This window comes from Chrysochloris asiatica, unplaced genomic scaffold, assembly GCF_000296735.1.
Source record: "Chrysochloris asiatica unplaced genomic scaffold, ChrAsi1.0 scaffold00374, whole genome shotgun sequence".
Classification (NCBI taxonomy): Eukaryota; Metazoa; Chordata; class Mammalia; order Afrosoricida; family Chrysochloridae; genus Chrysochloris; species Chrysochloris asiatica.
Window position 1 is genome coordinate 808,883 of NW_006408892.1, and position 14,552 is coordinate 823,434.

Genomic DNA, 14,552 nt, shown 5'->3' on the forward strand with positions numbered 1-14,552 from the left:
TGCTATTACTCCCAAACTGGAGGTGCCCGGTCCAGTCCTGGAGAATTGAGGGGACCATCCAAAGCTGCCCATTTGGAAAGCCATCGAGGAAGAGATGTGAACCTGGGTTTGACTGTGTAATGATGAAACGTGTTTCAGCGTATGCTACACTTCAGGCCATGGGCAGCCCCACCTTGAATGGAGGTCACCTGCCAAGAGAGGAGGGAACAGGCATAGAGTGGGAGGATGGGGTGAAGGACTTACCCAGCTCACCTCTCTGGCATTCCATCCAACAATCATCACCCTTCCAGCAGCCCTGCACGCTCCTACCCCGTATTTCCTGCTTCCCTTCATGACTCAGCTCCTGGGACAGCAGGTTTGGTCTCTTCCCTCCCACCCCCATTGGGACTTGCTCTGGGTTCCCCCTGCTGGGAACAAACTTCTCCAGATCTCAAGTCATGAATGCAGATATTTTTTGAGTGCCCCAGCCCCATGGGTTATGGCTGGGCTAGAGAAAGTTGGTGTCTGCTGTGGGGTGGGAGGTAGAAGGCTTCACAGAGGAAGGATTTTGAAGAATGCATAGGAGTTCTTCATAAAGACGAGAAATGGAAAGGGATGAAGGAGCCTTGTGGAAAGGTTGGGAGATGTCAACTCTTGGGGAGGAGGTGCAGCTGATAATTGGGTACAGCTTGAGTGGAGTGTGCAGGGGCTGGAGGAAACAGTGGGAGTTGACATTTTAAAAGTGACAATAACCACATACTTTGAGCTGCAGGTTAGAGTGCTACAAGAGCCAACCCTTGAGACAAAGGCATATGGGTTATCCAGGAGAAACCCCTAGGGGGGGGAGGAGCCTATGGGGGCACCAGTAACCAGAGTCCCCATCAGTCATTCAGGGAGAGTGGCCAGTACTGGGTACCAGGTCCCAACCATGAGAGGCAGCAAGGGATAACTCGGTGAGACACTCTTGTTAGGTGCTGTTGAGTCAGGTCCAACTCAGTGACCCTAAACACTGCCCGGTCCTACGCCATCCCCTCAATTGTTACCCTTGAGCCCATTGCTGCTGCCACTGTGCTCGTTCATCTTGTTGGGGGGTTTCCTCTCCGTCACTGACCCTCCACTTTATATTCCACGGCCCTGTTATTACTTTATGCTTTTTGTTGGCCCTGGGAGAGTGCCTAGTAAGGCTGTGAGATGGGTTCTGTGATTTACCCCTGTCGTGGCAACAGCAGTGAGGTTGGCCCAGGATTGGACAGTATTTCATTCTGCTGTGCATAAGGTCGCTATGAGTTGGTACCAACTCAATGGCACCTAACAACAACAACAACAATTATTAATGGATGTTTGTTTCTCATTTTGAGTTGTGCCCTATCAGCAAATGAAGTTCCCAAAAGCTTTACTCCATTCACATCAGCTATGCTTTGAGGAGGCAGGTCTTCCCCAGTCATATTTTAACTTACTTCAAATATAATGGGCTCATCTTCCAGCGTTCTATCTGACAATGTTCCACTGCTATTCATAAGGTTTTCAGTGGGTAAACTTTCAGAAGAGTCTGCCTCTCCTAAGTCTCTTAGTAAAACCTGTCCACCTTGGGTAACCCTGGTGGTGGTTAGGTGCCATGGAGTCAGTTCCGACTCATAACGACCCTGTACAGGGTTTCCGAGGCTATAAATCTTGACGGGAGCAGAAAGCCTCATGTTTCTCCTGTGGAACACCTGGTAGTTTCGAACTGCTGACCTTGTGGTTCGCAACCCGATTCATAACCACTACGCTACCAGAGCTCCTTTGGGTAACCCTACTGATACTGAAAATGCCCGTGGCATAGCTTCCAGCATCACAGCAACACACAAGCCACCACAGTACCAAAGTGACAGATGAGTGAGTGGTGGTCTGGTGGTCGTGAAACATGGATTCTCTTTATGGATGGGGAAACAGTCACAGCCCTGGAAAGCTGCTGGGCAAGTAACAGAGCTGGCAGCAGGAATTCAGGACAAAAAAATGCCTCAACTCGATGTAAGTGGAGATGCCCAATGTTTTCCCGCACAAATAGAGGCTTGGGTTCGAATCCTGCCTCTGCCCCTTACTCCTGGGACCTTGAACAAGACTCTTTAACAGTCAAAAAGTCTAAATTTTCATTTTTTTAATGGTTACAAGGGGGGTGGAGCCCTGGTGTGGCACTGCAGGGTAATGTGCTGGATGGCAAGGTCAGTTTGAGCCACAAGGTCAGCAGTTCAAACCCAGCAGCTGCTCCTTGGAACCCCTATACAGCCTCGTTATGAGTCTGACTCCATGGCCTTTAACACGGGAAATCGGGAAGGGAAGATAAATCATAAGAGGGTTAAGTGCCCTTCAGTTGATTCCAACTCATAGTGACTATAGAGTTTCCGAGGCTGCAAATTTTTGTGAGAGCAGAAAGCCTCATCTTTCTCCCGTGGAGCGGCTGATAAACTCAACTGCGCACCTTGTTGTTGTTATGAGCCGTGGAGTCAGTTCCGACTCATAGCGACCCTGTACAGGGTTTCCGAGGCTGTAAGTCGTTACGGGAGCAGAATGCCTCATCTTTCTCCCGCGGAGCAGCTGGTAGTTTCAAACTGCTGACCTTACGGTTCACAGCCCGATTCATAACCACTACGCTACCAGAGCTCCGTTTTAGACACATTAAGTTGGGTGAGCCACCACTGCCCTCCTATAGGACGGAGTAGAACTTAGGGTTTCTAAGACTAAATATTATCTAAAGCAGACACCTTCATCTTTCTGGCAATTGGTGAGTTTGAACTGTTGGCTTTGAGGCTAGCAGCCCAGTAATTAACCCACAGCGCCACTAAGGCTTCTAACCTGGGGGGAAGTCAAAAGAAAAACCTATTCAGAAGCTAGGCTGTCTGGAGAATAAAAGAGGTGGTGCCCTGGAAGGACATGTTCCAAGAAGGACTCCGCAAAAGAGCGATAAACCGGAAGGAGGAAGCCAGGCGAGAAAGCCTCGGACGCTGTGCTGAGGAGGGGACTTGCCCCTGTGGTGTGGGAGCCATGGCAGACGTGAGACCAGGGAAGGGAAGGTGTATGAGTTGCGCGTGACCGTCTCCGCTGAGGACCTTAAGTGGACTGCTGGCGAACAAAGATTGGGGTTTGGACACGATTTAAGAGTGGTGCCTTCAATCTCCGGATGTATGAATGGAATAGTAACGTCGGATTCCTTTTACAGAAAAGCCCCTTCTTGCTGCGGCTCTACCGCCGGCATTCCAGCCTGCGCCTGCGCGCCTGCAGCAGGGAATCCCCTGCTTCGCCGCAGCTTGCGGGAGGGGGCGTGCGAGGGGAGTCCCGTGCGCTCCCAGCCCATCCCGCGCTCAGTGTTGCCAGAACTACCGGGCACCTCCCGGGCGGGGCCGAGTAGACGTAGGAAGCCTCTGCGCCTGCGCTAGCCTTTCGCTCAAGGCGCCAGGGCTTTCCCGGGGCGCGCCCGTCGAGGAGGGGCGGGGAACGCCGCGCCTGGCGCGCACACGCAACCACTCGCCTGCCCCCTTCCCAGGACCGGGGAATCCTCGCCGCCGCAGTGCGCAGGGGGGCGGGGCGGGTAAACCGGCTCAAACCGGAGTGGAGCTTAGGCTGAGGTGGTGAAGCAGGGAGCGCCCGCGGGGGTCTTTCCGAGCTTTCCACTCGGCCCCGCGTTCGCCATGGCAACCGTGCGCGCGGGCCCGCAGTGCGGGGGTGGCAGCAGGGCCTGGGGAAGCCGTGTAATTCTGCGCCTGCGCGGGGATCGGCGGCCGGGGTTCCCCCTAGCGTGCCCCAAGGGACCACGGGAGAGGGACGGTGGGAAGAGAGCAGGGGAAGACAAAGGAGTGGAGGCGGAGCAGCGAGGGGATATGGACAATGAGGACCACTAGAACTGTGACGGGGACAATGGGAGATATATGAGAGTCTTGAGAAGACACTGGGAATGCTGGGTGCCCAGCGGAAATACTGGGGGTCGGACAACTTCAGCTCCTGGAGCTGAAGCTTTCAGACAGCTAGGAACCCTGCATGCGGACCCAAAGTTTCCAGGTTTTAGCAAAAAATAAAAACAAACAAAACGCCCGGTTAAATTTGAATTTCAAAAAAAAATACAAGGAGTAAATTTTTAGTGTTACGTATGTTATCCGGCATCCCCAGTCCAGGCGCCTCCAATTCACCGTCTTTCTCTCGCGCCCTTGCTCGCCAAGTCGTGAGGAGCCTCGTAGACGATACCTTCCACCGCTGTCTTAGCCTCGTATTTCCCTGACGCCTTCCAGACTCGTACGTGGGGTCCTCTCGCCAAGCATCGTCACCCCACTCGGCTGACCTTGAACCTGCGCCTGCCTGCAGACGTGGAGCAGGTTCTGGCCATGCAGGAAAGTGCGCAAAGAAGCGGTGCTCTCACCTCCACAAACACTGTACCCTGGAGCTGACTACTGAGGCGACAGTCCTTGCCCTCATCGACACCCGCGCTCCTTTCGTCTTCCAAACCAGGAGGCACTTCTCTCAATCTCTGCTCTTGGAACCTCCACCCACTGAGGTCCCCTCGATTTCTAGGCAAATTGGTGTTTTTGTTGTTAAACGCCATCAAGTCAGTTCCGACTCAAAACCACCCTTATATAAGGTTTCCGAGGCTGTAAATCTTTGCGGGAACAAAAAGCCTCATCTCTCTCCCGCTTTGCAGCCCAGTGTTTATCCTACACAGCCAAAAACATTTAAGGCGGTTTAAAGGAGTGCTTAGGCGGGGATTGATTTCTCAACCACTATGTTCTCCGTTTTGAACCGACTCCACAGCACATAACCACCACCACCACTATGTTCTCCGTTTTACGGGGTGCACCCCTTTCCCGGTCTTTACATTCTCCAACAAAGCACTTTTCCTTTATCCCTCCCTAGGTTTCAAAAATTATAATACAATATAGCATGGCGTAAACGCGAATACAAAGGGGAAGGTCGGCATCTTTCTCCCTCACACCTTCCCAGAGGTGTCATTCCCTAGCCGCGTTATTCCTGAAACGGGTTAAGAACCCGGGTGCCGAACGTGTGACTCCTGGCTAGGTTTTCAGCTTCCCAGTCATAGGCGACGCCCTATAGAATCGGTTTTGAATAGATTTGGGGTGTCATGTCCTGGGGGTGCTTCCCAGGGTGGCTACCTGGGCAGAGGGTAGCTCCGTCCTCTGATTAGGCTCTGAATACCCTCGGGGTAGGAAAGGGTCAGATTTCTCCCCATCTACCTAACGGCCCAAGTCAGATTTGCCCTAAAGGTAAACTGAGAGACCAGATCCCACCAGAGACTGAGGGGTAGCAAGGAAGAAAGCCAGAGTGACATTGGATGGCACTGGAAAGCGAGAGGGGATGGAAGGGTGTCTAGGAGTCTGGTTGTCCCGGCAGGATGGCAGGTACAAAGGCCCCTAGGCATAGCCAGAATGTGGTGGGCAGCGCAGGGGGACAGTGAGGGGCTAGGACAAAGATTGCATGCGGCTGAACCACCCAGGGTCTGGCCGAGGAAAGCGGAGTCAGAACTCCCTTTAGGTTTAAAGGAAGAGGGTGACGGAGTAAGGAGGCAGGGGTTTAAGCGGGACAAGAACGTAACCTGTCACACCACACAAGCGAGGTCTGAAATCTGAATGTGTGCCTCCCGGAGAGGGAACTGTAGGGACACTGCAGAGACAGGAACAGCTTCGGGACTAGGGTGATTGTAGGGGTCCACAGGGACAGGGACCCTCCCTGCGCGTTCTGTCACCATCTCTCCCTGCCTCTCTCCGTATCTCACAAAGCACCATTCCAAACCCACCAAGCGTTAAGTCTTCCCACCGGGGTTCAGGGTGGCGTCCCTCGCCTGCCGTGCCCCCATGACTCTCCCGCTTCCACAAGGCAGAACCCCCACTGTGCAGAGCCCCTGGACCCTCTCCCCTTTGTTCTCCTTTTCTCTGCACTCAGTCACCGTAAGGCTAGCGGCGCCCTCCGTACGCGTCTCACACAAAGAGGGGGTACGCTACCGGCCCCTCCCCCGTCCCTCTTCCCTAGCCCCGCCCGCACTCGGAATCCCGGCCTCTGGACCCATCGCGGGAGCCCATTACCTTTCACAAGAAGCTCCCCGCCCCTGGGAGGTGTCTATTTTTAGAATGAATGAAAGAAAAGAAAAAATATATATATAAAAGGATGGAGCCTCATAGAAGCCTCCTGGCTTCCGGGAGGAAACCCTACTCGCCCCAGGCCGCGGCAGACGGTTGATTGGGGATTCCTGGACTGGCAGGGCAAGAGGGGGACAGAGAGGGCGAGGGTGATTGAGACGACGTTCCCCGTTATTGGGGGGCTGGAGAAGGAGAAAAGCGTTTTAGCAAGACTAGCAGAACCCTACGAATTCGTAGAGCTGAGGGGACCCCGGAGATCGGCGCTGCTCATTAACTGGGAAACTGAGGCTCAGAGAGGGTCTGAACAGGGCCAAGGTCACCGGAGGGCTAAATCCGCTAGTGGGTTTCTCTCCCCGTTCCTCTAGTGACCCTAGTGACCCAGACCCCGCGAGCCGCATTGTTCTAATTTGTCAGAGTGACCTTCACAATCCCGCTGCCTCCACCGTTCGTGTCCAGCGGGGTCCACAAGTCCGGGGTCCGGGATTCGTGCAGGCGTGAGGAGGCGTCATCAGCTCGCAGACGAGGTACATAAGTTTTCTGTGGTTTGTTTTCGGGCTACTGAGGTCCCCCTCCGTTGCTGGGACCTTCCCGCCCGGGCAACGTCACTAGCTCCCCCAGCCTCCTAGGTCCCTTGGGGTCCCCTGCGCCCCAGAGCCGTTACGAAATGGGAGGGTTTGCATAAGATGTTCTCGCTCTAACTCGCACACTCAAGAGCAGCCCCCTGAATGACAGGGGCAGCTGCGTTCTGTATTGCTGGGGCCCTGGGCCAGATCTGGGGCTCACCTTCTCCGGGCCTCAGTTTCCCTATTTTTAAACCGAGCGCCTTTGGCCGGCGTCTGCAGAGAGTTCCCCATTTCTTTGAGCGTGATCTGGTATTTGCTGCCACGCCCTGGGGGCAGTGGGCTGGAAGGAGACCCGGAGGGGGCTTTCCCCGCTTCTCCCCTACTTTGCGGAGAGGCTCCGAGAGAGGGAAGGCAGCTAGCAGCGTTCCCCTCCTTCCCTCTGGTCAGCGCCCCCTTCCCGGGCGGTGGCGGCGGGCGGGGCCAGGAGTCGGGGAGGGGGCCCTCTCTGCGGCGGCGCGCGCACTCCTCCCTCCCGCCAGCACGCCCTTGCCCGCCAGTGCACTTGGCTTTGCTCTCGGGGCTGGCGGGGCTCGAGCGGCTGCGGCCAGCGACGGCCGGTGAGTGGGCGGCAGGGAAGGGCACGGGGGTCCCAGCTTCTCCTCCTGAGTGGGCAATGGTCCGGGCTTGTCTACTCGGAAAATCCAAAGGAGAGCTTCGGGCGGGAGGGGCACCCCTTCCCCCCACTCTGAGCCGGGAGTCGGCTCCACAGCCCCCACACATCCAAGTAACAGGGGACTCCGGGTGGGATCTTACAAACCAGGCGGAGATAGGGGCAGGGGCATGAGGACCATCAGGGCGGGCACCATCTTCAGAAGGGAGAGGAAAGAGAGGTGGCCCCCACTGGTCTCCACTCATCTGCCGCCTCCCAGCCTTTCCTCTACACTCCCTCAAGACCTTTCTCTTTCCACCAATGTGTGTGGGGATTCCCCTCACTGCCGAGTGGAAGGGAGCCCCCACCCCCTACTGTGCGCCATCTCTTCCCTAAGCTTTCAGTTTCCTTCCCTAATGACAGGGGAAGGGGCTGAGGCCCAGAGAGGGTTAGCACTGGCCCAAGGTCACCCAGTGGGACAGGAACAGAGCTGAGATTTACAGACAGACCCTCTGACTCATAACCCAGTTAGTGGGGTTCATTCTGGGGTTCTCTTCTTCCAGAGTTTAACCCTAATATGGGAGTTAGAGGGTTCCTATTTGGGGGGCCAGGGATTGAGGATGTCTCCCCTATCTCTGGGATCCTCTGCCTCACCAGAGGCCCAGACAGGACTGAGCAGTGAAGCCCTGACTTGTTCCCTTCCCAGGGGCTCCAGGGGCTCAGTCTCCTCCTTCAACCCCCTCCATACATCCTCCCTTCAGCTGCCCATGACCCCAGAGGACTTTGGGAGTTCCAGATGAATGAGACAGAGCCATGAGGTGGAATGGGGAGGAGTAGGGAGGAGAGTCAGAATTGCCATTCTGATGCTGTCGCTGGCTAGACAGTGACCTTGGACAAGCCCCCTGCCCTCCCACAAACAGGGTCAGCTCCAAGACCCTCCTGGCTAGAGGAAGCAGTCCCTGAGCCATCCAAGTGGTTGCCCCCCACCATCAACCTGCGACTCTCCAGGAGTCTGGAGGAAGAAGGGGCAGTTGAAACATTTCACAACGTGTTTCTCCTTCAACCCCATTCTGTTATCTAGCCAGTCACCCCCTTACTCCACATGGGGACTATCCTGTGTTCCTTTCCACCCGCTTCTCTAGGATAGGTCCCAGAGCCTGGTACCCATATGGAACTTCCGAAGACAGCCCTGTAGAGATGGGGTGAATTCTAGGAGGAGTTACAGGCCCCAGGGCAGTTGTGGAGGCGGGGAGGTGTGAGGATTTGAAGGACCAAGAGAAAAATAGGACCTGCTCAACAGAGCTTATTTCTGGCTCCTTCATCCTCCAACCAGCCCTTCCCCACTTTACCCACCCAGATCTCCGTGAGATGAAGGAATTGGAAGAAACCTGGGGAAGGACATGAGTCTGGATAGCATAAATGGTTAATTGTTCAACTACAAGCCAAAAGGTTGGCAGTTTGAACCCATCCAGAGGTACCTCGGTAGAAAGTCCTGGTGATCTGCTAGTGAATGGTCACAGCCTTGAAACCCCTATGGAACAGCAGTTGCACTCTTTGTGCACGGAGTCATGAGTCAGAGTTGATGTGATGCCAGCTCCCAATCACATGGGAATTCTAGAGCCCTGGGTGGTGCAATAAGGAGTCGGGGTAGCAGTGGGTAGAGTGTTGGCATGTTAACTAAAAGATCAACGATTCAAACCCACCAGCCTCTCTACAGACGCAAGCTGGCTCAGTCTACTTCTGTAAGGACTGGCAGTCTCAGAAACCCCGTGGAGCAGGTCTACTCCGTCCTACAGGGTTACCATGAGTCAGATCAATTTCATGCCCATCGGTTTGTGCTCGTCTACTAACCTAAAGGTTGATGATCCAAACACACTCCGCAATGTCATTGAAGAAAGTCCTGGTGATCTACTTCTGTAAAGATTAACCCAAACCTAACCCAACCCACTGCCATCAAGGTGATTCCGACTCATCGCGACCTCATATAGGGAGTCTCAGACTATAAATCTTTAAGGGAGCAGAAAGTCTCATCTTTCTCCCTTGGAACTACTGGTGGGTTTGAACTGCTGATCTTGTAAAGATTACAGCCAAGAAAAACCTATGGAGTAGTGGGATAGCTATGAGTTGGAACCGACTCAACAGCTAAGCAACAGAATGGGGAAGGGCAGATGGCATTCATTGGGCAATGCTAGGCAGCTGAGGAGGGAGCTTTCAGACTGGTTTGGGAAAAGGACATCAAGGTCCCAGAGGAAGGAGACAGGACCAGAGTAGGCCACGGATCTTAAGCTTTCTTGTATAGTTGAAGGTGGCCCAGCTCGTTGACACAAAGTCAGATGGGAATCTGGTCTGAAAGCCCTTGTGTTCTGTGGGTTGTCCACATTTAAAACTCCTGGGGCCCTGTCTCCACCCCACGCCCTGTGTCTCATCCTTACAGGTCTCTCCAGGATCCGGCAGTCCCACACCTGGCAAATGATAACTCATCTGCTCTGAAAGCGGCAGGGTCCTTGGTGGTGGCTCAGCAGGGATACCCCTGCACCCAGGGTGAGTGATTCCCAGAGTTCTATGGGGGCTGGGCAGCCAGGGTGGACTGACTAGAAAAGTTGGTGATTTAAGGAAATAGTGCCAGCCATTGAAGCAATAACAACAATAGAGTGACAAGAATAACACAAGGCAGTAGTGGTTCTATGGGAGAATTCTTTCCTCCCATGCGGGAGACCTGGTTTTAATTTGAAACCAGTGCACCTCTTTGCAATCCCCACCTATGAGTGAGGCTTGCATGTTGCTGTGATGCTTCAGCAGAGCTTTCAGACTAGGCCTGACAATCAACTTCCAAAACTCAGCCAATGAAAATCTTACGGCGTGCAGTGGTTCAATCCCTAGCCAATGGTGCGGATGACTCAGGATCAGCCGCGTTTCATTCTCTTCTGAATAGCGTCACTTTTAGTTGGATGAAATTGAGTAACAACAAATAATGCTAACAATGATGGCTTCTCCTTCTAGAGCTCCCACCTTCTATCACTGCTGGTGGGGAACCTGCTTACAGAGGCTGGTTGACCTGCCTAATGTCACACAGCTAGAGGGGGCAATGGAATTGGGTTAGAAGACCCCTCTCACTCCCATGACCTCCTTTTCATCTCCTGGGGAAGTCACTCCATGCAGACAGTACCCAGGGAACACTGGGGCACAGGCAGCACACGGACTGGTTTTCCCCCTGGGAATATTGACTGGCATTCGGGAATGGGGCTGAGCTAGCTGACGGAAATGTGAAGACAGAGGCATGTTGTCCCAGACCTGTGGGGTTGGTTGCCCAGTCATGGTCATCGTGATGTGCTGTGGAGTTGGTTCCGACTCATAGAGACTCTGTACGGCGTTTCCAAGGCTGTAAATCTTTACCGGAGCAGAAAGCCTCATCTTTCTCCTGCAGAACAGCTGGTAGTTTTGAACTGCTGACTTTAAGGTTTGCAGTCCAATTCATAACCACTCCACTGCCAGAGCTGCCCAGTCAGTTTTCAGCAAACACATACTGAGCAGGACTGTATGTCTGACCTCAGACTGTGCTCTGAGGACACAGGGGGAAGGAACCCAGGCAGGCTCCGGTCAGCCTTCATGAAGTTCCTAGTGGGATGTCAGTTACTAAAGTGATACATTATTACATTCTGGGAGGAAGAGAAAACCCAGCAATGTGGCCTGGGGAGGGGTGGGGGCTTCTGTAGGTGGGCCAAAGGGGCTCTCTGGGAAGGTAACACATGAGCTGAGATCTGAAGGAGCAGAAGGAACCAGATGGGGAGAGCTGGGAATAGCATACCCAGCATAGTGAACAGCAGGTACAAAGGTCCTGAGGCAGGAACAAGGTAGGATGTTTGAGAAACAATGAGAAGTCTAGTTTAGCTGAAACTGAATGAATGAGGTGAAGAGAGAAGGGAGCTGCAGCAGGGAAGGCTTGGTCATGCAGAATCTCAGGGATAGGAGATGGGGGGTAGACTGTCGAGCAATGGGGAGCCATGGAGGGTGTGTGAGCAAGAGAGAGCTATGGACTGACAGCTGCTGAGGAGAACAAGGGCTGGAACAGAAGTGGAGACAGCAAGAGGTTTGGGCAGAGGTCAGGGAATTGTCTAAAATGGGGTAGGGAATTGGTACGGCGAAGAGAAGTAGGCAGATTCTGGGACTAAGCTGGGTACTGTGAGTGACCAGATTTGTGCACATGATGTGAGGAGGGCAGGTGGGATCCGCTCTGCCCAGGGAAATCTGGAAAGGCACCCTAGAGGAGGTGCTCTCTGAGTTTTCAGGAAGGGGAATAGGAGTTTGCCGACAGCCACTACTGGAAGGAAAATGTGCTGCTCTGTGATCCATAGGTTTTCGTTGGCTAATTTGTGAAAGTCAATTGCCTGGCCTCTCTTGTCCATCTTCGTCTAGAAGCTCTCTGTTTAATTGTGTGTCCTTGTGTGACGCTGGCCTGCTAATCACCAGATCCACAATTCAAATCCACTGGTCTTTCTCGGAAACCCTATACAGGGTTTCTGTGAGTCAGAATCGACTCAACGTTACACACAACAGTTGTGTAGGGTGAAGATGCCATATAGACCACGAGGAGCACGTAACACTTGGAATTCTGGCCATCGTTATCAGATTTATAATAAAGAAAGACCCTCCAGGGCCAGGCTGGGGTCTGACCTGAGGCAGAGTATCCAGGAAAGCACCTGGTTGTGACGAGGACAGTGGCTACTTGAGCACCCATTGAAAGCACTTGCTGTAGGCACCTTTGGGGATGAACTTCCTGACCCCTCACCATTGCTCTCCAAGAGACGTGATCACACTGCTGAAGAAACTAAGTCATAGAGAGACACAGTATCCTGTCCATCGCCACTGTGTGAGTCTCCTGTGGCCACCATAACAAAGTCCTACAAACTGGGTGAAGAGAGAGAGGTAGTGGCCACTATGTTGATTCTGACTATGGTGACCCCATGGGAGCCCAGTGACTGTAGGATAAGCATTGAACTATGAATCATAAAGTCACCGGTATGAGCCCACCAGCCACTCCAAGGGAGAAAGCTGAGGCATTTTGTTCCTGCCAAAGATTTACAGCCTAGGAAACCGGACACTGGGTCATTTCACTGAGTCAGAACCAACTCAATAGTACATAACAACAATGCTACTCACATGGAACACAGAGCAAAATATTGTCTGGTCCTATGTTATTCTCATGATCTCTGCATGTTTGAGTCTCTGTGGCTACTAAGGGTCTCCCTTGCCCTCTACTTCATCAAACATGATGTCTTCCTCCAGTGACTGATCAATCCCTCTTGAGGACAAAATAAGTGGGAAGGAAAAGGTGCTGTTTTGTGATCCATAGGTTTTCGTTGACTAATTTGTGAAAGTCGATAGCCAGGCCTCTCTTCCTCGTCCATCTTCATCTAAAAGTTCTGCTGAAACCTGCCCACCATAGGTAAACCCTGCTGGCACTTGAAATACCTGTGGCAAAGCTTCCAGCAACATGAAAGTCACGCTAGTACAACACATTTTAAACAATAGGAATTGGTTCTCTCTCAGTCTTGAAGGCCAGAGGTCCGAAGTCAGGCTCTAGGGGAGAATCCTCTCTTGTCTCTTCCAGCTTCCCGTGGCTCCAGGCATTCTTTCGCTTGTGGCCACATCACCCCAGCTGGGTTCCTAGAGGGTCACTGTGAGTCACAACTGACTCCATGGCCATGGGTTTGGGTGGAGTTTTTTGGGGTGTTTTTGATTCTAATCCAGGATGATTCTCATCTCAAGATCCTTAAACCGTTATATCCATAAAGACCCCATTTCTAAATAAGGTCCCATTCTGGGGTGCCAGGGAGCATGGAATTTTGTGGGGACATGCTTCAACCCAGTGCAGCCACAAAGCAAGATCCAGCCCTTTGCAGGGGCCAAGTCTTTGCTTTAGGGGCTATGAGGGTGGGGAGGAGGGGCCATATGAATTGAATTTGTTATTAGTCGCTGTTAACTTGATTCCGAATCCTGAAAACCCCCATGTGTGCAAAGTAGAACTGCTTCAAAGGATTATCAAGGCTGGGACCTTTCAGAAACCTTTCTCCCGAGACGCCTCGGGGTAGGTTCAAATCACCAACCTTTCAGCTAGTAGCAGAGAACTTAACTGTATGCGCTGTCCGGGGCTCCTAGAGTGAATTTAGAGAGAGGAACTTAGGGACAGACCTGAGGAGTTTTAGAATTGGGGGAGTCACAGGAGATGGAACCTTTCAACCTGAGCATGTGGAGGGAGCGGACTCTGGTGTTTGGGGCAGCTGAATGAACAGAGCAGCCCCAGGTGGGTCACATGGTGGTTGTGGTAAGGACTTTCCTATGCTTTGTGGGGACCCCTTTCCCTCTCTCACCATCTCCTCTGGGCCAAAGGCTGGGCAGCAGTTTTTGGTTGAGAAAGATGGGAGGTGACGTACCAGGTACAGCCCTCCCAAACCCTTCCTAGCTAAATTTCCTTTTTTTTTTTAAATGTTTTATTGTGAATTATGTCATAGTTTACATGGGAGAACATTAGTTTTACATTCATCCTATCGTATATCGTTTCATTGCCATGGTTGCAATACCTTCCATACATCATCAACCAACCAAAGGGTATATCCTAGAAGCCGGCATGCCCCCCTACCCTCCCTCCCCCACCCCCGCCCCCCTGGTCACCAGCACACAGCCCCTCTTCCTCTCTGGGTCTAAAGTCCCCAGCTGCTCCATCTCTCCATGTCATCTTCTCTGCCTCCATCTCAGGGATCACTGCTTCTCTGGATAGGGTAAGCCTCATTTCCTTTGAGAACCATCTGTTGGGTCCTCGTGGATTTATTGTCTCAAGGTTTTTCTCTGAGTTTGAGGGATTTAGTGTTTCTACATCTCTGCACTGTCTCCACCTCAGGATACAGGCTCTGCATATAGGAGGCCTTCAATAAATGCTGACAGAACTTTTAAAAGGTTCTCTTGATGCCCCCTCAGGGCATTCTGCCCATTCTCTGACTTGGCCCCACCCTGTTTACCCCTTCACTCTTTTTTCTTTTGTTTATTTTATTATTTGTGGTTTAATTTTTGAATGAAGGTTTATACACAAAATCATCAGCTTTACATTCAACAAATCATACATTTGTTTCATCTCAATGATGACATTCTCCTTCTTGCAACTACAGTTATCCTGCTTTTTCCCTGCAACGGACATTGATGTAAAGTATCTTTTTGTTGTAAAGGTTCCTATTTACTTTTTTTTTTTTTTTT

General features: G+C 52.4%; 1 protein-coding gene across 1 annotated transcript in view; it reads left to right on the forward strand.

Moving 5' to 3' along the window:
• Nucleotides 1–9,815: 9,815 nt before the first annotated feature.
• The window catches only part of KCNN1 (potassium intermediate/small conductance calcium-activated channel, subfamily N, member 1), a 33,225-nt gene continuing 28,488 nt past the window's right edge, over nucleotides 9,816–14,552 (forward strand). The window contains exon 1 of the mRNA XM_006876292.1: nucleotides 9,816–9,848. The gene's annotated coding sequence lies outside the window, so the exon portion shown is untranslated. The remainder of the gene's footprint in view (nucleotides 9,849–14,552) is intronic.